This window comes from Tachypleus tridentatus, chromosome 6 (assembly GCF_004210375.1).
Source record: "Tachypleus tridentatus isolate NWPU-2018 chromosome 6, ASM421037v1, whole genome shotgun sequence".
Classification (NCBI taxonomy): Eukaryota; Metazoa; Arthropoda; class Merostomata; order Xiphosura; family Limulidae; genus Tachypleus; species Tachypleus tridentatus.
Genome location: NC_134830.1, coordinates 4,701,308 through 4,725,447, shown reverse-complemented (window position 1 = coordinate 4,725,447; position 24,140 = coordinate 4,701,308). Strand labels below are relative to the sequence as shown.

At 37.4% G+C, this 24,140-nt stretch overlaps 1 long non-coding RNA gene across 1 annotated transcript; it reads right to left on the bottom strand.

Moving 5' to 3' along the window:
• Positions 1–28: 28 nt before the first annotated feature.
• LOC143251869 (uncharacterized) lies at positions 29–24,083 on the bottom strand. The gene is made up of 2 exons (XR_013028679.1): positions 23,178–24,083; positions 29–10,200 (listed from the first exon to the last, which is right to left on the bottom strand). It is a non-coding gene; the product is annotated as an uncharacterized LOC143251869 (long non-coding RNA).
• Between the last annotated feature and the right edge of the window lie 57 nt (positions 24,084–24,140).

Sequence of the window (24,140 nt, the reverse complement as noted above, 5' to 3'; positions counted from 1 at the left end):
ATTACAATAAAGAAACATGGTCAAGTAATTCAGATGAACTAGTTTAGTTAAAGATTTTATTTTTAAATAAGCTGTGTTAAACATCATAATTAAATGTACAACATAAATTATCAGCGACACCAAAAAAACTCAATCTCAAATGGTTTGAAAGTAAAATGTAGATACCTTGTATTGAGAACATGGTAGAAACAAGATAACGTGGTCTTGAGCTATTAATATTCATACTTAAAATATTAAGATAAGTTACTATGCTTACTCTTATAAAAGGTTTTAATTTGATAAAGAAAATATTTGTCTTTAAATTAAGAGCAAAATAAAGTACTGTCTTTGAAAACCATCTTTCCACTACAAGAAAGGTCCAAATTGAGCATGTTTAAACTGATTATGAAACATGTATAATAACACTTGTCTCTTCTTAGCCAGACAAACTGACCACTTCTGACATTGAAAGAAAAGTTTACTTGACAGAAAATTGTAGGAAAAAAGTTATACCCCTGAATTCAAGTCACAATGGGGAAAGAAGGAAGGGGTTATACAGTTATTTTATATTCATACAAACTTTTAGACTGATCTCTAATATTTCAGTTTTGCCAACTCAAACATTATTTTTATATGACATGAACAAATAAAACTGGTCTTATTAACACAAATCACAACTACTGATGGTTAATAATTTAGTGTTTAGTAAATACCCAGTACATGTTAGGTGGACGGAACATTTTAATAAATTACATAAATTTCCAACACTAAGTACTGTCATTTCAATATCTTGATTTATGTAATCTGCTAACTGTAACCCTGCATGAATCATGCTCTTTGGTGACAACCTTGCTTCACTAAATAAACATAGTAATACAGCAGCTTTAGTAAGAATATTATACAAGTTAATACCCTCAGCCAATTAACAACTACTGAGGGAAGAGCCAGTCATTTGAGAACCAAATATGGGAACCCAATCACAAACCAGTGTCAGACCCTCAAATTCTGAAGCCTAAAGGGAATAATTTCTATATATCTTATTAATGAAAATGTATTGCCATCTAGCTGACAGATATTTTTGCAGAAAAACCAAAAAAATAAATTAGTTGGGTACCAGTAGGTGATGATGAATATGAGTTACAGCAGAGAAAGTAAAGGTCTGATTTGAAGTGGCTATTCTGTTTTTATATATAAACAGATTAATATAAATTTCAATAAACATTTCCACTACACTGAATTTATTGAATACATGAGATTCATTCAATTAATATTAAAAACACCATCAGAAGGATTAGATAGTACTGTATTTATTATAGTCACATGGATTATCAAACTAACGGTTGTACTTAGGGTTCAATAACAGTATGCTGTCTACTTGTACTACGCAACGATTAATATTCCTTGCAACACTTGTCTCCTGTTGTAACTCAAACTAATGTATTAGTTACAGAATATCTTGGCATTTTGTTTCATTCTATACTCTTTCAGTAAATATTAATTTCATAGATTTGATGTATTACTGCAGACCCCATTAAGTACTATCATTGAACCCCAGGGGGCCTCAAAGAACAGGTTGGAAACCTCTTGATTGTTGTATTCTCTTGTTGGTGACAACTGAAATTTAATCATCTGAAAAACTGTGTATCCAGCTAATCTTTATTGATGGAAACATACTTCTGTGTAGGTGGCAGGTATTTTTCCAGGTAAAATTAATGACTTACAACAAAATGGCCGAACTGAGACACTCCCTATTAGAAGCACTGATTGCAGTAGTTGTAGCAAGTACGGGGAAAGTCTAATTTTAAATGGCAGAACTTTTTTTGTAACAAAGTGGGAAGTAAGTGAACAGAACAGAAATTTCCACTGCTCCAAAAGCAAGGTAAATGCTCCCTCCACTGGGTTCTTTCCTGAAAATTCTGTAGTGAGGCTCACATTTAAAGAAAACCACTGAACTACTCGACTGGACAACTTGCTGCTCGAGGAGAGAAGTTCCGAAAGTGTGGGAAGAACAATGAAGTTGACATCAAGCAGCAATCTCAAGGTCTCTCTTTGATAAGTGGACCTACAACTAAACCTTATATGTCTAATAATTTAGGTGATCAAAAAGAAACGTTAGATCCAAATGAATCAACTAACTCATAATAATTGCTCTTTGCTCAGACGCCAAGATTATTAAACAATGATGACTCAAGAGAAACATATTAAGAAACTTTCTGCTGTATGTTTAAACTGTAATGAGCTGACGCTATCAAGGTCAGTAAAAGGGTTATACAAGGTATGGGTGCTGGACTGACTAAGTAAGCAGAACCAGGAAGAATATCCGACAGCTTGACGATGCTGCTAAAGCTACAGATGATTGATAATCATTAAAACTTCCTAAAGAGGAAGTCAGCCAGCACTTTGCTGAAGTATCGATAACAAGAACGTCAGTACAAGAGAAGTGGCTGAAGATTGAAAGTCTACCTGCAACCAATGGATAATCAGATTTGTTTTTATTGTTAGTTGTTGCACATGATCATAATAAAATTGATCAATTAAGTATAAGAACTACTTGCAGGTAGTTGTGCATACTGTTTGGCAGATCATGAGGATACAAAAGAGGTCAAATAAAACCTAATGTAACAGCTGAAAAGGCAGCTCTTCCACATCATAAGATGTTGCTTCTGGACTCCATAAAGCTCTTCTTCAACAAAAGAAGTTTCTTACGGACTCCATAAAGCTCTCCTTCAACAAAAGAAGTTTCTTACGGACTCCATAAAGCTCTCCTTCAACAAAAGAAGTTTCTTACGGACTCCATAAAGCTCTCCTTCAACAAAAGAAGTTTCTTCGGACTCCATAAAGCTCTCCTTCAACAAAAGAAGTTTCTTCCGGACTCCATAAAGCTCTCCTTCAACAAAAGAAGTTTCTTCCGGACTCCATAAAGCTCACCTTCAACAAAAGAAGTTTCTTCCAGACTCCATAAAGCTCTCCTTCAACAAAAGAAGTTTCTTCCAGACTCCATAAAGCTCTCCCGCAACAAAAGAAGTTTCTTCCAGACTCCACAAAGCTCTCCTGCAACAAAAGACTCCATACAAGTTCTCTGCACCACTTAAAAATGACCATCAGACAGTCAACTGTTTCTTGCCTGTACTCTTTGTAAGTATTTTAATGCCATAATTTCTAAACATCAAATATCATATTAAGTACTACAGAATTAAGTAACTGTCAAGCAAAAGTGTTAATTGCCATAAAAGAGTTTAACCTACTTGCAAATGCAAACGAACATGGCAGGGGTTTAGTTTAGAGAGAGAGAGAAATCTGAAGAATTCTCTCTCCAGCTGGGGTGGTCAGGAACGTTGTAGTTCCTCTTTATCCCCTCACGTGAAAAATTATTGAAATTTCCATGGGGTTTGCCTTTATTTTATTTTGATTTTTTTAAGGTGAAGAAGTGAGGTTGGTCATAATACTGGTGAGCAAGACAAAGGTGGCACTGGAGAGGCCAGCTAGGCCAGAGCCCAAAAGGCAGATGTCAAAGCAAATATGAATGTGATATGACCCATTTCAGGGCTGGGCAATAATGTTGCCTTGGCTGGGATCTAAAGGTCCAATGTCTGAGATTTGGATGTGGTGGGAAACGGGAGTGCCCCAAGAAAACCCACTTTTACAGGACAGGCGCCAAAAGTTTTACCTGTCCTGTGCCCGAGATCTGAAAAAGAAGTACATATTACATTCATGAGGTTTGTCCTTTATATACTTTGTTGTGTGATTTGTGATTGCTGAAATGTTATATGGTGAAATATATTTTGTTGGTGCACTGGCTAATTTACATAGTGATGCAGTTAGTTTGTTTCTGTGATCTGCTTTTAAATAATATTTGTACGACATTTCTGTGAGTCTGTTTCTAAAAGATGGTAAGTTACTGATTTGGTGTATATAGTTTACTGGTGTGTATGATGGTAGTCTGTATGCTGCTCTTAGTATTTTGTTTTGTTGTACTTGGATTTTCTGAAGTGTGTTATTTGACATATTATATGTGACTTGACATCCATACTCTATTAACGGACGGATGTACGCCTTGTATATTTGGATAATGGTCTTTGGTGAACAGTTTGAGTGTTTGCTGGTTAAAGTTATTAAATGTGAAATGCGTTTTTTGATTGATGAGTGTGTGTTGTTAACATGTTTTTTCCATGTTAGTTTTGTGTCAAAAGTGATGCCAAGGAATGTGATGTGTTTGTTCATGTTAATGGGCATATTTCCAATTGTTCATGTTAATGGGCGTGTTTCCAAGTGAGAATTTTACTTTTTCTAGAGTTTTTCTTTGTCTTTTTAGTTTCCTGTAAAAGATGATTGCCTGTGTTTTAGTTGGATTTAAAACCACTCTCCACTTGTTACTCCAGTTCAAGACATTGTGTAGTGTTTCTTGAACGCGAGACATGGCCATTACTGGGTTTCTGGAGGTACTCAGATAGCAATGTCGTCTGCATATTGTGAATTATGAGTGTATGTTAAACTGGAGAAAGGTATATCGCTGACAAAAATAATGTGCAATAGTGGAGAAAGGACTGATCCTTGGGGCACTCCTACAGTTATTTTGAAAGATTTGGATATAGTTTTATTGACTTTTACTTGTGCTGTTCTATCTGTTAGGAAGTTTGATATCCATTTAATAATAGTGGGATTTATTTTCAGATGTGTTAATTTGTACTTGATGGCATTGTGCCATATGCTGTCAAATGCTTTTTTAACATCTAAAGATACACCTATGGTTACCTGGTTGTTATTAAAAGCTTTGTAGACTGATTCGGTGAGTCATGTGAGGTGATCTATTGTTTGTCTGTTTTTCCTGAAGGCATTTTGAGATTCCAGAAGGATATTATTTATTTCACAAAGCTCTCCTGCAACTGATGGGATGGATATTATCTGGATTTGTCCTGTTTCTTTGGAATTGTGGTGATGATGGCTTTTTTCCATGTGTCAGGGTAGTAACCAGTTGTTAGATGTTTGTGAGGTGTTGTAATAGAAGAGCCTTTTTTCAGAATAATGTTTAGTATTTGGTCATGTCTGAGGGAAGTGTTTTTAATGTTAATTTTGAGTTCAGTGATGGTAAATTTCCCTATTGATTGAACTTGAGTAGCTTTCTAATGTCTCGCCAGGGAATTGTGGTGTGAACAAAGATTGATTTGTGTTTATGAAGTTGTTGACATGTTGTTGGTGTTGTGTGTTAAAGTCAACTAATAGGTCCGCTTTCTCCTAGTCCGTCCTTGTGATTATGTTGTTATGTGTGATGTGTTGAAGCAAGTAATTTGTGTTTTTGTTGGAAGAAATACTCTTGAATTTTTTCCAAAATTCTTTTGGATTGTTTTTGTTTTTTTCCAAGTTTTTACAAAAGTTTTGCCAATTAGTTTCTTTTGCTATTATCATTTGTTGTTTAATTTTTGCATTTGTTCTGTTAATCTGTGTGTTGACGGTCAGATCACGTGTTATGAAGTGTGTTCGTCTTAACTGCCTGCATTTGATTATTAGTGCATGAATTTCCGGTGTTAGAGTCCACTGATTATGTGAGTGTTTTTCCTTTGATTTAGGGATTGTGTTTTTAATGGCTTTATGTATGGCTTCTGTGACTTGATTAATATAGTTGTCTAATTCTGTTTTGTTGTTAACATGTTCAATTGAGTGTGGTAGATATGAATCTAGTGAAGCGTTAAAAGTGAGCCAATCTGTTTTGGTGTACGTGTACACTGAGGGAGTCATGTAGAACAATACTTCTGTTTTGCTTCATGTAACTTTTCTGACACCTCTTAGACCTACTTGAAAATATGCATGTTGAATATATGGAAAACTAAGCCGAACCACCACCCTCCTACCTGATGTTACACGTGGATCAGTACATAGATAATGACTCTGACTATGAGCAAACCTTGCAATGATATCCTGCTACTGAGAACTACTTCATGACAGAAAACTCAAGAAAAGACAATGTCTACTGTATTTTCACTTATCCAAAGTATACCTAATGTTATAATGACCCTGTTTAGTCCTGTTCTGGTTAGAGCTCCATGTCCTAGGAATGTATCCTGATTAGTGCTCAGCCTTATTACATAAACAAAACCATCTGTAACAGAAATACCAATTAACAGCAATAATGAATATATAACAACTGATGTTACATATGTTACAGTAGCAGCGTTTTATTGTTCTCATAAGAAAACAAAATCTATTCTCATAATCAAAATTCTATCTTTATAGGAGATCTAAAGAATAAACACAGAAACTTTAAGATATAAAACAAACACAAATGGAAGAAAATTAACATAATTGATGACACCACCATAACTCTTATTAAACAATGTCACACTAGATCTCTCGCTGACTCATACAACACATGCCAAAAATTAGTGAAATTTAATGTGGGAAAAAATGTTGACACTTACCACTCTGGTGTGTCTTCAATCTCACCCCCTATAAAAATATAACCCACCAAAAAGGAAATTCTCAGGAAAAACAACAACTAATATATAATCTACTAGCTATCAATCAGCTGCAAACCAATCTGAAATATACAAGTACTGTCAAATAATCAGAGTGCATTCAAACAAACAATATCACTACATCAACACAAAACAACAAACCATGCATGGATACCACAACTAATAACTATTATTAAACACCGAAGATAGCTGAGAAGACAGTAGATGGAATAGAGGGGCCAAGCAATAGAAACACAATAAGAAATACTATACAAACAGAAGTTATACTGTTCAAAATGGGACAACTTCTGCCCCCAGCAAAATACAAAAACAAAACCCAAACAATTCTGGTCATATTTAAAAAGACTTGTAAACAGAGAAAATGCAGAAAGTGAATACCCACCAACAGAATACAACTGATCAGTAACTTCAGTGAACAATGCGAGAACCAGAGTTGAAGAGCATCTGCTGTCATTAAATAAATGGCTTCTCCAACATTTTCAATATGTCCAACAAAGATAAAACAATTAACATCAGGAATGAAAGCACCTACTTTGTCTTCTGGAAAAAGTCTATAATATTTGGCCAAAGCTGTAAGGATGAAAACCAATTAAGATTATTTTATACTCAGCAAAAGAAGACCTAGTTGGTAAGATTAAATTAGTACCAAATCAAGAAGTAAATAACAGTTACTTAAGAAAAGAAAGATTTATAAATCCCTAAATGGAGATAAACAAAATATAATCACTGACACCAAAACTATACATGTCAATAAACTGGTAGTGTTAAAACCAATAATGTAACCAGGAATACTAAACCAAACACAGACACAGAAAATGATGCTGAAAAATTACCACAGTCTGATGACACCAAAGGATTTACACTGGTTAAATCCAAAAAAACCAAAGAGGACTTGAAAACCAAATGCTAAACAAGACAAACCAAGTACATCTGAACATAACAGAAATACCACCACCAAAATACTCAGTTATAATTCAGGGAGCACCAGCTTGAAGTGCAACTGGCAAAGGAAATCAAAAGATGTAAACAAATCAATCTATAATACACATCAAAAGTCTACCAAAAGTAAAATCTCAGTTTGCAGACAAGAACCCACTGACCTCAACAGACTACTTACATTGTGACCAGTAGATGCATTCAAAAAAGGTCAGATTACTCCCAGGAGCTAGGTCATAACCAAGAGCCTTTGTGATAAGGAGCATACAATACTCCATTGACACAGATGATACCAAGGACACACTAACATGAGGAATCAAGTTTTCCAAAGTAGATAGAATAATATCACATGTAACAACAACAAAAACTTCAAATTTAGTAAAAGTAAAACACACAGTACACAAGATATAACAAAGGTAATTAATAATGGTATCACTATTTACGTTTTATTATAGTGTAAAGGTTGAAAGTGTTTAACTAAGATGGTGTCATTCACATAAATCCAACTACAGCAAGATAAAAATATATATGTAAAAACAGCTCATTTGGGATGAGAAAAGTTTTTTACGTAGAGGAGCGAACAACGTTTCGACCTTCTTTGGTCATCGTCATGGATTTACACCTATTATAACTATTTCAATTGTCCCTCAGTTTTCATTTTCTCTTGTTATATTTGAACTGTTTCTTATATATTTATTTCTCTTGTAATTACAAATATTGTAATTCTAGATTAGTGAAGCTGGAATTTTGAATAACTTCAAACATCTGATAAATGCTTCCTATTATTAGTTCGTGTTTTATTATTAAGCTATATTTTCCAAAAAAACAAGCCAATGAATCATCCTAAACTAACTGTTGATATCAATATGAAACAAAACCTCAATGTCCTATATATCGTTTACAGACATACATATCGCCCTCCGCGTACAATATTACTTCATTCACGTTTGACTGAAAGAACTGAAGGTGCCACTGAACAAGGGACTTTTCAGATGTTAAGATGAAACCTTTACTTACTGCACAATCAGCACCCCCTAGCAGAGTGCAAAGGAGTTCAATCATTTGGTTTTTAATTATGTAATGTTTTATTTTATGCAAAAGTATTTGCTGCCTACACATTAATACATTTTCATTAATAGGGAACAGCTGGATTACCAACACGTAATTTTACCTGGTTTTCCCTTAGCTGTGGGTGTTTTACCAACACGTAATTTTACCCAGTTTTCCCTCAGCTGTGGGTGTTTTACCAACACGTAATTTTACCCGAGTTTTCCTTAACTGTGGGTGTTTTACCAACACGTAACTTTACCCGTGTTTTCCTTAACTGTGGGTGTTTTACCAACACGTAATTTTACCTGGTTTTCCCTTAGCTGTGGGTGTTTTACCAACATATAATTTTACCCGGGTTTTCCTTAACTGTGGGTGTTTTACCAACACGTAATTTTACCTGGTTTTCCCTTAGCTGTGGGTGTTTTACCAACACGTAATTTTACCCGGGTTTTCCTTAGCTGTGGGTGTTTTACCAACACGTAATTTTACCCGGGTTTTCCTTAACTGTGGGTGTTTTACCAACACGTAATTTTACCTGGTTTTCCCTTAGCTGTGGGTGTTTTACCAACACGTAGTTTTACCCGGTTTTCCCTTAGCTGTAGTAAAACTAAGTACTTAAAACAACATTAGATAACTATCACATTTCACTAATACTTTATTTTAATTTCAAGGTGCAGAATAAACTGATAACTAAAGTCAACAAACAGTTCAACCATTTGACATAGAGGATGTACAAAGCTACAGCCAAGTGCATGTGTGATGTCACAGAGTAATGTTGCATAATATTAAATACCTGTACAATTAGAGGTATATTGTACATTACACAATTATAGTTTTAAAATTTCAGCTGCAAACCTAGGAGATAATCTGTGGTTTTAACAGATTTCAGATATTTTGTCAGAGTAATGTTGCATAATATTAAATACCTGTACAATTAGAGGTATATTATACATTACACAATTATAGTTTTAAAATTTCAGCTGCAAACCTAGGAGATAATCTGTGGTTTTAACAGATTTCAGATATTTTGTCAGAGTAATGTTGCATGGTATTAAATACCTGTACAATTAGAAGTATATTATACATTATATATCTTATAAAATATTTTGTAAAATTTAAAAACTGAATGCAATAAAACACATTCCTGTTACAATATACACATCAGTATCAAACCAACAAAAATATTTTCTATTCAAAATAAAATATTTCTTATAAATATATTTCTAAAACTACTTTCACTGTAATCCAAACATTACTAGCACAACTTGCAGAGAACAAGTGCTGTAAACTAAATCTAATTGTTTGGTTTTATAGAATCAGGATTATTTTCTACACACAAAGTAACCACATTAATATTCTAAAACTAAGAAAGTTATTTTGTCAATGAGTTATTTAATTCTTTCAAAACTCTGAATGAGCAGGTAAGCTTGACACACACGTTTCTTTAATTGATCATGTACAGATCACATGGTTCCTTCAGGAAAGTAGATATTACCAGAATATATTATTATGTTCTCCACGATAATCCAAGACGTTTTCATGCATACTAAAAACCTTTCTGTCATTCATCTCGATACTCATAGTATCTCTGTATCCAATCGCTAAATGTTGGCTTTGTAGATGTAACCTTCAAGTCAACTCTTTCTATTGGTAGATATAAAACTGATTCAGCCTTACATCCCTCAAGAGACACTGGACAGTCTATTAAGTTGCAGTTTAGATCAATGCAAATCTCTACTGAGGACAGGAGCGGATATTTGAAGTGCTACGATAGAAAAGACAAATGTTTTAACACATACAGTATTGATTCTTTCTTGTGAAACAAGAGATATGCAAATGACTGAGTGCTTCAATGTGTCCACGTTTAGCAACAACAAGCTAATGTGTAGTCTTAACACAAAATAAAAATGAAAACTTTGCACTGTTGACCCAACACTGACTAAAGATACATAATGTAAAAAAAAAGGCACATTTGCTGTAATGGAAAAAATACAAAAGGTGTGAACAGAATATATCTTTATTTATTCATTTCCAGATGTATCTTCTCTGTTATTGAACAGAATATATCTTTATTTATTCATTTCCCGATGTATCTTCTCTGTTATTGAACAGAATATATCATTATTTGTTCATTTCCAGATGTATCTTCTCTGTTATTGCAAAATGTTTCACGACATAACTGCATTAAGAAACAAACCTCCAGACTACTAAAACAAATTAAACTTATGCCTGGACACACATTTATCATATTTTCGATTTTTTATGAGACGTACATTGTGTACATCTGTACTTAGTACAATATACAATGGAGGTGGATGGGGTAAGTTAGTTCATTGATGTAAATGTAGCACCAATAAACTTGTACAACAATAAAAGCAAGACATTTAACATGTTTTTTTACTTTGACTTGCATTTTAAGCTCATGACAGAATGAGTTTCATTTCATTTTAAACACTAATTTTTAACCATATGTATGACAGTTACTCAAAATAATTGTAATTCCTTTTAATTGTCATCAACTTCCCCACTCGTAAAACCAAACACCTCCATGTAATAGTGATCGGACATCACCACTAAAACACCTCCACGTAATAGTGATCGGACATCACCACTAAAACACCTCCACGTAATAGTGATCGGACATCACCACTAAAACACCTCCACGTAATAGTGATCGGACATCACCACTAAAACACCTCCACGTAATAGTGATCGGACATCACCACTAAAACACCTCCACGTAATATTGATCGGACATCACCACTAAAACTACTCTCTTTATTATATTTAAGTAAAATATCATTTGCCTATAATTAGATTTATTTAAAAGTACTAAACTTACCTTCAGAAGTTTTAAGATGATACAAAGTCATCAAGGAGTTTGAAGACATAAGTAATACAAATTTGTCTGCCATTACTTATGTTCACAATATACATACTTAAGATTTGTTTACACCAAACATCTATCTCCAATAGGTACTTACAGCCCCCACCCAAAACTATCTTGATCCTGGACTCCCATATCAAAAACATTATTAACAATCAGCGCATCAGTCTTTTATTACCAATAGGTTTAGTGTTGATCATGTGACAACTTTCCACCAATCATACTGTGCCATACATACTATCATAACTAGCTCACTCTACTATTCTAGAAAAATCTTCACACTTTTGAGAACTGGCACGTACAAACCAGAATCATTGGCATATCTGTGAAGAGGAAGGGTAAAAGATGGTAAGTTTTATCAGATATACATGTTCAGTGTAAGAAAATGATAACTTCAAAACAGTCTTACCTTCACACATAGAATCCTACATTGAAAGGTGGCAGAGCCAGTAAAGGTGTATAAATACTGAAACAAGTGGACACAATGAAGTAAACGTTGTGGAAGAATACGAAAAGAAACCACATGTATGGGGTATAGAACTACTTGTGTAACAGCTATGCTCTTCACCCAGTAATTAACGTGGGAAAAAAGAGGGCACAACCAACTGGCAGGCACCAATGCATTCAGCAAAGAGATGAACAGTAGTGAAGTAGGCAGTGTGAGCCATATAACATCACAAGGAATGAACTGGACAAAGAAATATATCCAGAACTTAATGGGAGTACAGCTGGAAAATGGAAAGTAAAGAAATAAGAAAGAAGGCCAAATCACCTGCCTGGGCAGCAGATGTCTAGAAAAGGAAGGTCCAATCAGGTTAGAGGACAAAAAATAGAACTAGAAAAATATTGGAACAACAATAACCACAAGCAAAGAGGAGGAGAACTTATGAGAAGGAACATGCAACACTTGATTCAGAATGGACAGGGCACAAAGGAACAACAATAACCACAAGCAAAGAGGAGGATAACTTATGAGAAGGAACATGCAATACTTGATTCAGAATGGACAGGGCACAAAGGAACAACAATAACCACAAGCAAAGAGGAGAAGAACTTATGAGAAGGAACATGCAACACTTGATTCAGAATGGACAGGGCACAAAGGAACAACAATAACCACAAGCAAAGAGGAGGAGAATTTATGAGAAGGAACATGCAACACTTGATTCAGAATGGACAGGGCACAAAGGAACAACAATAACCACAAGCAAAGAGGACAAGAACTTATGAGAAGGAACATGCAACAGTTGATTCAGAATGGACAGGGTACAAAGGATCAACAATAACCACAAACAAAGAGGACAAGAACTTATGAGAAAAACATGCAACACTTGATGGAGAATGGACAGGGCACAAAAAATAAAACTGAGATCCAATATGGTAAAATAAAGGAATACAGAGGATGAACAATACAAAAGCAATGGAAAGGAGAGAAATAACAGGAGAGATCCTTCCAGAAAGAGCAGAATCAAAACGTGTTTGACAGGGAAGCTACAAACAGCTGACACATACAAACTTTGAACAAACAACCAGATGATGTACTAGGAAAAACAATGTACTGAAAGACAGGAGGGGCTGAAGCTTTGACAAATGAACCAATATTTGAAGGTATACTATTACCTCTGGTATACACACAAGGAGAAAGGTCGAATGTAATAAGAAAGAAAAGACACAAAGGGTAATTTCCTAAGCTAAGGCAAGGAACCACACAAAAGCCATACATTAAGATGGAGTGTGGCATTGTCAGAATGAACTATGTCCGATTACAGTTGTCAAAGGAGAGACTGGGACAGAAGTAGGGGATGATGTTCCAATAAGCAGGACAAGACAAGGAATGGGCTGGATAAGGGAAAATAAAACCCTGGAAAGGAGACTGATTGGAGGGCAGACATAAGGGTGAAGAATCCTCCAATCCTAACTAAACTCAACTATTCCCAGAAATGAAAGGTGTGAAACCACGACCAGCAGGAAGGAATTTTGGCACTCCAGTAAGCAAGTACATCTATATATGGTGTTCTCAGTTGAGAACACATCCACTACAATATCCATGAAAGAAGGGACAACTCTTTGAGAAGAACCTAACTAGGTTGAGATAAGCAATAAGCCACTAGATTAACAATACCTGGAACATGACATGCCAAGAAGCTCTAAACTTTGAAAATACAAAGATCTGGATTTGTTTCTTCCTTGTCAGGTGGTTCCCCATTGGAACCATGGTATGACTGTAAATTTACAATGCTAGAAACCATGTTTTGATATCCATTGTGGGCAGAGCACAGATAGTCCTATTTGAAGCTTTGCATTTAATTCAAAAACAACCTTATATGATGATATAACTTATGACAGTAGAATAGTTAGATTAAATCACCCCTTCAGGAAGGGGTAGATATGAAATGCCAAAATTTCCAGGATGTTGAAATAAACAATAGACTCCTTGGCAGACTTTCAACTGTCCAGCCATCATGCATGGTCAGCCCTAATCCCAAGGGTAAGAGTAATGGGATGGTCCAAGAGAATGTCATAAAAGTTCCACTGGTCAAGAATCATCCACTGAAGGAAATGCATGTGAGCTCAACAAATGGAAGCCCACATTCCTAACAGAAAAACCCACATGTAGCAAAAAACAAGAGGATAGGGTCATCAAGATTGCATGCTTTACATCCCTGGATTGAAGTGGGAAAGACTGGGCTTCTCAATAAAGGGAAATGAAGAAACAGAATGAACTAAGTGGGAAAGACTGGGCTTCTCAATAAAGGGAAATGAAGAAAAGAATGAACTAAGTGGGAAAGACTGGGCTTCTCAATAAAGGGAAATGAAGAACCCTCCCACCTCCAATGAACTAAGTGGAAAAACTGGGCTTCGATAAGGGAAATGAAGAAACCCCTCTCCAATGAACTAAGTGGGAAAGACTGGGCTTCTCGATAAAGGAAATGAAGAAACAGAATGAACAAAGTGGGAAGACTGGGCTTCTCAATAAAGGGAAATGAAGAAACAGAATGAACTAAGTGGGAAAGACTGGGCTTCTCAATAAAGGGAAATGAATAACCCTCCCACCTCCAATGAACTAAGTGGGAAAAATTGGGCTTCTCAATAAAGGGAAATGAAGAACCCTCCCACCTCCAATGAACTAAGTGGGAAAGACTGGGCTTCTCAATAAAGGGAAATGAAGAAAAACCCCCCACCTCCAATGAACTAAGTGGGAAAGACTGGGCTTCTTAATAAAGGGAAATGAAGAACCCTCCCACCTCAATGAACTAAGTGGGAAAGACTGGACTTCTTAATAAAGGAAATGAAGAAATCCCCTTCAATGAACTAAGTGGGAAAGACTGGGCTTCTTAATAAAGGGAAATGAAAAAACCCACCCTCCAATGAACCAAGTGAGAGAAGACTGGGCTTCTCAATAAAGGGAAATGAAGAAACCCCTCAATGAACCAAGTGAGAAAGACTGGGCTTCTCAATAAAGGGAAATGAAGACCCCCCCAATGAACTAACTGGGAAGAGACTGGGCTTCTTAAAGGGAAATGAGACCCCCCCCCAATGAACTAAGTGGGAAGACTGGGCTTCTCAATAAAGGGAAATGAAGAAAAACCCCCCACCTCCAATGAACTAAGTGGAAAAGACTGGGCTTTTCAATAAAGGGAAATGAAGAACCCCCCCCTCCAATCAACTAAGTGGGAAAGACTGGGCTTACTCAATAAAGGAAATGAAGAACCCCCACCTCCAATGAACTAAGTGGGAAGACTGGGCTTCTCAATAAAGGGAAATGAAGAAAACCCCCACCTCCAATGAACTAAGTGGGAAGACTGGGCTTCTCAATAAAGGAAATGAAGAAAACCCCACCTCCAATGAACTAAGTGGGAAAGACTGGGCTTCTCAATAAAGGGAAATAAAGAACCTACCCCTTCCAATGAACTAAGTGGGAAAGACTGGGCTTCTCAATAAAGGGAAATGAAGAAATCCCCCTTCAATGAACTAAGTGGGAAAGACTGGGCTTCTTAATAAAGGGAAATGAAAAACCCACCCTCCAATGAACTAAAATGCTGAGTTGGGTTCAGAACAAACTTATCAAATCAGATGAGAAATTCCTACCTGATAAGCTTCCCAAAGTTAGCACGACTGACTAACAGGGTACAGGAAGAGGCAATCAGGAGCCATGAAAACCACATAAGTGAAAATTACAGGCAAAATATCATATCATTCAACAAAACACATAGAAGTACGAAACAACAACACCCAGAACTGAAAGACATGACACGTGTGGACACCCAGAACTGAACGACATGACACGTGTGGACATCCAGAACTGAAAGACGACACGTGTGGACACCCAGAACTGAAAGACATGACACGTGTGGACATGATGACAGTTTGAATATGAGAACAAGTATCCATCATAACAATCTGGTGGTTCAAAGTACTGGAGAAAAAAACAAAGTGAGAGATGGGACTCTGTGGAGAAGCAAGGTGGCTCCAGATAAAAGTTCAACTGGGACAAGTCTCCAATCTTCCATTTTCTCAGGGACAACAATTAGATGGGACTAAAATCCTGGATCAGTGGGTACTCCTGTTTGAGACTAAAATTCTGGATCGGTGGGTACTCCTGTTTGACAACACCTTTGTGCAGTAGGTCTTGACCAGATGACTGGAAGAGGTATGATCCTGAGAAGAAGGAGGGAAGCTAATTATAGAAGTAAATAGGGGATAGGGTAAGAGCAGAAAGCTTCAGACAGAATCTGTAGAACCCATGAACTGTAATGAACTGTAGCCAAAAGGCACACAAATAAATTGATTGATTGATTGATTTAGTGTTTTATGGCACAAAGCAGCAAGGCTATCTGCGCCAGACATTCGGTAAAATGTAAAAAAAATAAAAATAAATAAATAAATGTAGTAATAGACATAAATGGAAATGAAGGTAAAACAAAAAAAGTATAAAACCAATGCTGACACCTAGTCTACAATGTTATGATAGAAGGCAGAGTATAAGAAGTTGTAAGGTATTTACTCTAGCAAAAAACCATGGGAAGATTAACAGGTATGTTCAAGAACCACCGTCAATCACCTGAAGTTGGCCTTTCCAGTCCTGGTTCCGGGTTATGTGTCATAGCAACGAGTATCAAAATGTAAAAGAATAGAAGTTTTAAAAGACACTCCGCAAAATCGTAATAATGAGTAGCCAAATGTCCAGTAAAAAGATAAAGTCAAGTAAATGAAGTAAAATTTGTAAAAGTAAATGAAGGTAAAAACAAAACAGCAATTAAAACAGAAAATGGTGTAAAAACCAATGGTGACATCCAGTCTTCAAAGTTGTAAAATATTTACTCTAGCAAAATGTTAATGATCATAACCCACCAGGAAGACTAACAGGTAAGTTCAAGAACCACCATCAATCACCTGAAGTTGGCCTTTCCAGTCCTGGTTCGGGTTATGTGTCATAGCAGCTATTATCAAAATGTAAAAGAATAAAAGTTTTAAAGACACTCCATAAAATCGTAATAATGAGTAGCCAAATGTCAGTAAAAAGATAAAAGTCAAGTAAATGGAGTAAAATTTGTAAAAGTAATTGAAGATAAAAGCAAAATGGCAATTAAAACAGAAAATGGTGTAGAAAACCAATGTTGACATCCAGTCAACAAAGTTGTAAAGAACTACCTGTAGCAGAATGGTAATGATGGTAACCGCCAGGAAGACTAACAGGTAAGTATAAAACCACCGTCAGTCACCTGAAGTTGGTCTTTCCAGTCCTGGTTCGGGTTATGAGTCAATATGGCCAGTACTAAAGTTAAGTAGTAAAAGTGTGAAATGATATGCAGCAAAAGTATAATAACAACTTCGCCAGGATGACTAATGAGTAGTTCAAGCGGATAGTTCAAACAGTAGCGTTAGTCACCTGAAGTTGGCCTTTCCAGTCCTGGTGTCGAGGTTATTTAATGTTATGGCCATTGTCCAATGTCAAATCAGATGAGAGAGATTAAAACTGTAAAAAACGAACCACAATTAAAAGGTGTAATGAATAAATATGCAACACTTGCTCATTCCAAGTGGACTGCCAGCTGGCATAGGAGAGTGTTACACAAGCCAAGCCAGTTCCAGAAGACAACACCATAGTCCATGCTTCGAACTTTACGAATAGGCATAGGGGTGATGGTGCTGAAGCAGACATATTTAGCTGCCATGTCTGCAAGGGTGATGGTGCTGAAGCACGTTGCTGCAAGCACGCGTTGAATACCAACATGGCCTGGTATCCAGAAAACTGGATTGAAGTAGCTGCTAATGAGAAATGGGCCAGTCGGTTTGAATATCAGCGAGAATAGGATGTGAGCTAGCGTGTAGTGATTCCAAGGCAAGTATAGAACTAAGCGAATCAGTATAAATAGTGCAGTTGGAGTACTGCTCAGCTGCAATATGATCCAGGGCAAGAGATATGGCATACAGTTCAGCAGTGAACACAGAAGCTGTAAAGGGATTCTGTGTGCAACTATTGACCCATAGCAAACCATAGCAGAGCCCACTGAATTACCTGATTTGGAACCATCTGTATAAATGGGAACTGAATGATTGTTTGAAAGATATTCATTGAATAAAAGGCGGTACTTCCAATCTGGAGTATCTGCCTTTTTGCTCCCGAGGTGACTGAAAGAAAGGTGACATTTGGGGGCTGTAATGAAGCCATGATGGGATGGGCCTGACCTGTGGAATCTGCAATGTTATCCATAATCGAGGACAGGCCCAATTCATCCAATTGAAGAGAACACGGAGGATTTCAAGTGTGGTATAAAGGTCAGTTTACGATCAAAGATAAGCCCAAGAACTTGGTCTCCGGAACCACTGGCAGCAAACTTCACCGATATGAACTTCAGGATCAGGGTGAATACCCGTCGGCGGCAAAGTGCAGGCATACAGTTTTGGAGAGAGAAATTAAAGTCGTTCGCCAGAGTTCACTTCCATTACACAATTGAGGGCGGTTTGTAGTTGCCGCTCAATATATCTCATGTGTGATGACTGACATGAGATGTGAAAGTCGTCGACATACAGCCCATTCGCAACAGTGAGAGGGAGTTGTTCAGTGATGGCATTTATCTTTATACTGAAAAGTGTGACACTCAAAACACAGCCCTGAGGACTCCAAGTTCCTGTACAAAAGAAGCCGAAAGTGTCGAACCCACACGAACTTGGAATCTCCTGTCCATTAAAATTTTTAATAAACATGGGTAGATGGCCACGTAACCCATATGTATGGAGGTCTTGCAAAGCGCCATACCTCCATGTTGTGTCGTAAGCCTTCTCTATGTCAAAGAATATTGATACAAGATGTTGGCGGTTGAGAAAGGCTTCTCTGATAGATGTTTCAAGAGCGAATTAGGTGGTCTGTGGTGGAGTGCTGTCGACGGAACCCACACTGGGTGAGGAGAGGAGGTTGTTTGATTCAAGGAACCAAACAAGAAGAGCATTAACCATCCTTTCTAATGTCTTACAGAGACAGCTTCGTCAAAGCAATTGGGCGGTAGTTTGAAGGAATCATGGGATCTTTCCTGGCTTAGAAAGGTAAAATAATAGCCTGGGCCAGGCATCAGGAAAAACATTCTCCTGCCAGATCCGGTTGAAAACAATCAGAAGGACATCAAGAGAAGCAGGAGATAGATGGTGCAGCATGTCATAATGAATATCATCAGGTCCAACAGACATACTGGCAGCCCGATGAAGGGCCATTTTTAGTTCCACCAGGGTAAATGGACAATTATAGTCAAAGAAACAGTCAGTTCGAAAGGAAAGAGGTGATCGCTCTGCCCGAGTCTTGATGGCCAGGAAGGTGGAGGAACAAGCAGAAGTGCTAGATACCCAGCAAAAGCTTTCACCTAGAGTGTTAGCAATGTTCCGAACATCAGTCACCTCCTGACCATCAGAGAGTAAGATCGAGAGGGGGATAGAATTGTAGTGTCCATTAACCTTTGAATCCTGTCCCATATGATCTTGGAACTGGTGGTAGAAGATATACTGGTTGTGAACTTAATCCAAGATTCCTTCTGGCTGTGGCGTCTTACCCACCTAGCATGTGCACGGGCCCGTTGGAAAGCAACCGGTTTGAAAGTGTGGGATATCTCGAAAAGTATCCCAGGCCCGCTTTTGAGCCTTCGTGCTAAGTGGCAAGCAGGATTCCACCACGGACGAGGATATCGTGGAAAACGTGTCGAGGTTTTAGGAATACACTGAGCAGCTGCATGTGTAATACAGTCAGTTACCACTGCTACACAGTCGTCTATTGATGGCTGATTTACGATGGCAGGATCAAGTTCTGCGAGAGCAGTGAAAGTGGACCAGTCTGCCTGATCCAGCTTCCACCGGGGCACCGGTAGGGTGGCATCGACACGGCCAGTCTCTCTCAAAGGATGGGAAAATGATCACTGCCTAGTGGATTACTGTCAACCCTCCATGAAAAATGGGAGAATAATGAAGGGGAGCAAACTGAGAGATCAATAGCGGTAAAGGACTGACTAGGTGCATGAAAGTAAGTGGAAGAACCAGTATTGAAAGAGAAAGATTGTGATCAGAGAGCATCCGCTCTACAGATCGCCCCTCCCATCAATAATAGCACTTCCCAGAGGGATGATGTCCATTAAAATCCCCTAGGATTAGAAATGGAGATGGCAATTGTTCAACGAGAGCATCAAGATCTGATTGATCATATGTCTTTCCAGGGGACAGGTACAGAGAACAAACAGTGATGGTATGACCCAAGGAAACACGGATGGCTACAGCCTCAAGGGTGTGTTGAGTGACAAAGACAGGGTGGGCACGTGTTGATCAACCAACAGTGCCACCCCTCCATGTACTCGACCATCACACAACCTGTCATTTCTGTACAGAGAAAACTGCCGAATGGAGACAGTATCAGCAGTTTTGAGAAATGTTTCTTGTAAAGAAAGACAAACAGGATGGTAGAGAAGCAATCAGCGTTTTGATATCATCCAGATTAGAACGTAACAACAGTTCCATGGTATCAAGGTGGCCATTTTAAGAGCGGGTAGGTGAAGTGGCTGGAGAACCCTTCGGTTTCACGACCACGTCTTTTTCTTTACTGTCTTTAGTGGGAGGAGGTCTATCTCGGGTGGGCAGGTTTTGTTGTTGGAAGGGGAATCCAGTGACTGAGGATGCGAACGAATAATTGTTTTGTCTCTTGTGGTGGGAGAAAAGATGTATCAGAAGAAATGCTTGTATTTGAAACTGAAGGATGTGGATCTTGAGGTTTGTTGGAAGGTATGGGAGGAACAGAGATAGGTGTGGAAGTCGATTCATCAACCTTTTAACCACGGAGGTCAAAGGCTTTTCATTTGTTTTGAAAACGATTCTCTTGGAGGCACAGAGAGATCTGTCTGCACTCCCACTGTAGTTGTGGAATGAAGTGCAGCAGCATATGTCGAGATGGAGTTGTGGACAGCAATTTCGAGCCTCAGGATAACTAATGTTATGTGTCGTTTTCAAATGCTGCACCTCTTTTCCTCCAACCATTTTGGGCAAGAATGAAAGTAAGAGGGGTGAGAACCATTGCAGTTTACGCAATGTGGGTTCATGTCACAGTCATAGGCATGCGTGGTCCTTGCCCTCCTAGCGAGCACATGTCAGGGAACCACGACAGGATGTCTTTGAGTGGCGAATCTCTGACATTGGAAACATCGAAGAGGGTTTGGTATGTATGGCGAAACCCTGCAAATGAGATAACCTGCCTTGATGGTGGCAGGTGCACGTGGTGAAGTAAATGTTAAAGCGAGGGTATTTGTTGGCAGTGTAATTCCATCTTTGAGTGGAGATCGCCTCACTGCAGAAACTCCTTGAGTGGAGAGACCAGCGAGAATCTCTGACTGGGAGCGTTCTTCAAATCCCTTTCAACAATAACTCCTCGTGAAGAATTCAAGGTAGCATGGGGTGAAACCTCAATAGGTATATCCCCAATTGCCTTTGAATTCAAGAGGAGTTCACTGTGTTGGGATGTGGATGTTTTAAACCAATATGTTACCAGATCGAAGTTTCTTTACTGATTTTGGAGAGCCAGCAAGTCCCTCTAGTCCCTTTTGAATAAAAAAAAGGGGACATTGCCCTAAAGGTTTTCGAAGAGAATGTAATATAAGAAAATGAGAATGCGTGTGTTACTGATGTTGAAGATTGCTGTTCTGAGTATTCAAGACGTGGTCGCTTACCCATTGACTGTTTTTTACAATTTTATTTAAATTTTTTAGAGGATCCATAGGAAAAGAAAAACATTTGGTACCCTGACCCCACCCACCATGGAGCCCTACAAGGGGCCGCACTACTAAAGTCGCGCAAGGACAATGCAGCAGCAGGGGTTTCGTGAGCACTATACCCAAACACCAGCATCAGGCACAATGTCCACAACACCGTTGAGAACTTCCAACACTGGTACTTGGTTGACTCTAGCCCAAGTGGACCAGCCGATTGACCCAGGGGGCCACCCAAAGGCCGTCGTCTACAGGAATTCGAGGCCAAAGTGGTGTGTTAGGGTTGGACCCTCAACCACCAGGATCCTCTCCTCCCCTTCACGGGTTGCCACGCACGGCAAACACGTGGGTGGATGTTTAGATCCCAGAGAAGGTAACCAGATAGAACAGAACCTTCCCTGGGAGGTCCCTTCACCACGTACAGGAATCCACACCGAGGGGCACACAAATAAAACACTTAGAAAATGTACTCATTACTAACAAATAAAATCTAGGGTTCAGTCGAGTCCATAACATAAATAAGAACAAACCTACAAAACAATGAAATCTAAACTAAAACATTAAGCAACACCTAAAGTATAACATTATCAAACAACTTTGAAGATAAAAGACACATAAATACAGAATTTGCAAGTCCACTCAAAGAACTGATAAGACAAAAGACATGAAAGTAAAACATGGGAACAATAGGGTACTATGACAAGTAGTAAAGAAAAAATAACTAACGTTATAAATAATGAACCAGCACCCAAAAAATTGACCAAAGTTACAATTACCCAAACATTAACCATTGTGCAAAACCTGTCCATATACCAAATATTAAATAATAATCAAAAGCCTAAGTGGAAAGTTTAACTAAAGTGACTTTAGAATTATAAAAATCTAATTTACCAAATACTAAGTAAAAAAAACAAGAAGAAATAGTCACTACACACCAGTTCACACATATTTACTAAATCTGGGTGAACCAACTGAATGGAGGAATACATTATGAAAATATAAAACCTGACTCAGCAGGTTACACAGAGATGTGATAACAGGTGAAAGATGCAGTGGAAACAAACTTACACTCAGTGGTTATATACATCCTGACAAAAAATTGTAGTCTGAAAAGAAGACACTGTCTGCCAAATGTAAGATAGGTTTTAGTTTGCTGGATGTTTTTGTGTTCCCCTGGAAGGCATCACCAACCCTGAGTCTCAGAACCACTTGCAACTGTCATAGAAATTACAATCATCTGCCACATTAAATCAGTAATGCTTATTTACATATTAGAAATGAGTATAAACAATGAAAATCAAACACAAGATGCAAAACTTGACAGAAAGTTGTAAACAAACAAGATATTGTAGTCTTAAGGAGAGACAGTTAAGATGCGTCTATCGAATAAATAGATTGAGGACTGTTTTAGAATAGCAGAGGAAGCTAGCTGTGCTGGTGCAACATGATTGGTGGAAGGTAGTTTATAAGTAGAGTTTAATCTACAGATTTCACATGAGAAACTTAAGTAAATGGATTATTATAAACTGTGTAGCATCACACAAAATTCACTAACCATTTTTAAATAAGTTACAAAAACACCACGTTGACATTAGTGGTGTGTCTACTGAATCTTTTACTCACCTTAGCATATTCACATCCAATGAGAGTCCTCACCTTCAGGTGAGCATACAGTGCATTTGACACATTGTTCAGCTACATAAGAAAAATATTATTGATCTATCACTTGAAACATCAGAGATGATGAAATGTAACACTGGAGTAAAATATAACATTTTTATACAATGAAACCAAATTTGACATTTTACAAACATGGGTGAGTTTTTAATTAGCCCTGTTTTAACAAGTGATAAATGCACACTTTTAGCTTAGAAGTTCTTTGTTTTTTTTATTTATTCAGAAAGACTGAAGTATAACAAATAGGTAAGTTCAATATTCCTTGTAAATTCATCACACATTAGTCGACCTATTTAGCTTAGTTTCTAAAAAAGTATAGAATTGCTCAGTACAATTAGCACATGTAAAACTCAATATACCCAACATGTGTTACCAACATGTACTTGTTATACATAAGAAACTTTCCAAAGATTTCACATTTACAGCAAAATTTAACACTGATACTGATAAAAAGTGATTTATCTTTGTAATCTACAATTTATTTCATCAGTTTGAAAGTGACAATATTTTGATGAAAATTACAAAATTTATTTTATCTCAACATTGAACATTAGTTACAGACATGAACTACACTGTTTAATGGTTTTTATTAAAGTTAATACGATCAGAATACAATCTGTCCACAAACAACAAATTAGTTTTTTCAACAAAATGCTGACATTCACAGAATAATGTAACGTGTCACTGTCAAGCAATCCCAACATCGCCAATTTTGACAGCAGACAAAAGAAAAATACACAAAATAAAAAAAAACTGTCTATATCAGAACTCTGGACCTGAGAGAAAGTATATTTGTATCAAATCTCATGTAAGTTGTACAAACTACAACCATAAAATTATCCAGTTTGCAAGTTCTTACTTGCATGTAAGTCAGACTTTATGCATGTTACCATGTTGAACACATGAAAA